Source organism: Aplysia californica, unplaced genomic scaffold (assembly GCF_000002075.1).
Source record: "Aplysia californica isolate F4 #8 unplaced genomic scaffold, AplCal3.0 scaffold00928, whole genome shotgun sequence".
In the NCBI taxonomy this organism is placed as follows: Eukaryota; Metazoa; Mollusca; class Gastropoda; order Aplysiida; family Aplysiidae; genus Aplysia; species Aplysia californica.
Genome location: NW_004798198.1, coordinates 226,991 through 228,404, shown reverse-complemented (window position 1 = coordinate 228,404; position 1,414 = coordinate 226,991). Strand labels below are relative to the sequence as shown.

The 1,414-nt window shown below is 41.5% G+C and overlaps 1 protein-coding gene across 1 annotated transcript in view; it reads right to left on the bottom strand.

The window, feature by feature from the left end:
- The window catches only part of LOC101848556 (CCA tRNA nucleotidyltransferase 1, mitochondrial), an 11,902-nt gene extending 10,718 nt beyond the window's left edge, over positions 1–1,184 (bottom strand). Inside the window, exon 1 of the mRNA XM_005110676.3 lies at positions 1,101–1,184. The gene's annotated coding sequence lies outside the window, so the exon portion shown is untranslated. The remainder of the gene's footprint in view (positions 1–1,100) is intronic.
- Between the last annotated feature and the right edge of the window lie 230 nt (positions 1,185–1,414).

Genomic DNA, 1,414 nt, shown 5'->3' with positions numbered 1-1,414 from the left:
AGAGAGAGAGAGAGAGAGAGAGAGAGAGAAAGAGAGAGAGAGGCAGAGAAATAGAGAGGGTGACTGCTCGATTGAAATTGTGATGTAACTTGTTATTTTCTTCAAATTGTGATTCCTCCAACTCCAAACAGAGGGAAAACGATCATTCGTCGAAAAGACATCCGCAATCTTCATTTAGATCTAGATATCTAGATCAATGATTTATGTCTGTCTGTCTAGAACTAGATCTAAACCTAGGCCATGGATCTAGAAGAACCTTGGTCTACCTATCTACCCTGAGCGAAGAGGGCGCTGAAACTTTCCGAAAACACAAAAGAGTTCCCCTACCGGGTCTGTATACTTCGGGACTTTGTTCCCAGTTACCGGGTCTGTATACACTCCCTTTCGAAATTAGGAAAAACAGGTCTTGTTTCATACCGGGTGAGAATAGCCAACGCTGGCAAGTCTCATCCGGGGTGAGAGGTCGATCGTATTTTTATTCTCACCCAGGGTGAGGATAGCCACTTCCATAGCAAGACAGCAGTAGCAGCAGTTCGCTTAGCATCCGTGACAATAACGAGCGGAATGAGTTCTCGCGCTACTCCTCTCTCTCTCTCCTCCCCTCTCTTTCTCTCTCACTGCTCACAAACAAAATAGTACGCTTTCAACACAAGTGTGCTGGAACGTTTCATCACGGTGAACGATACACAGATTGGCCTAGGCTATCACAGTGAACGCACACCAGGTGAGAATAGCCAGCCAAGAATGGCTCGCCGGTGCTATTTTCACCCTGAAGTGAATTGAGGTGGCCATAGCCATAATGAGTGAAACACTTATGAGAGCCAAGTTAAACTAAACTCCACATTACTGACATTACTATGGACAAGTGACCACTCGGAAAACTTGGTTTCAGTTTCATTTACTTCATTTAGCAGCTGGTTTCCAGTTCCAATTCAATGGTCATTTACTAGATTTACTGTCATAGTTGTGAGTACCGCCACCATGCGCATTCGCAACACTACACACGACGATGTAATTCAAGAATAGGAGGGTAAAACTAACAATACAATTATCAAAATTATTTTGATTTAGATATCTAGATCTAGAATCTATATTCGTACCTCAATCAGGACAACTTCAAGTTCCAGAACTTCAAGTCGATGGTGCAAATACCATGCAATACCCCACGACGACTTCGTAGTCTATAGACAACAATAAATAACTAGATCTAAGGGAGACCACTCCAATCATTTGGTACCATGTTTGTTTCGCTGGAAATCTTAGAACGAATAATTAATTATGTAGACTCCTGTTTTAATACATGTAGGTCCACATTTACAATTTACAGGCTTTCTTTTCAATTTCTTTTCCTGTTTGAATTAAAACCAATTAAGTTGTAAAGGGATAGATACTGTCGTTTTAAGTAAGCGTATGT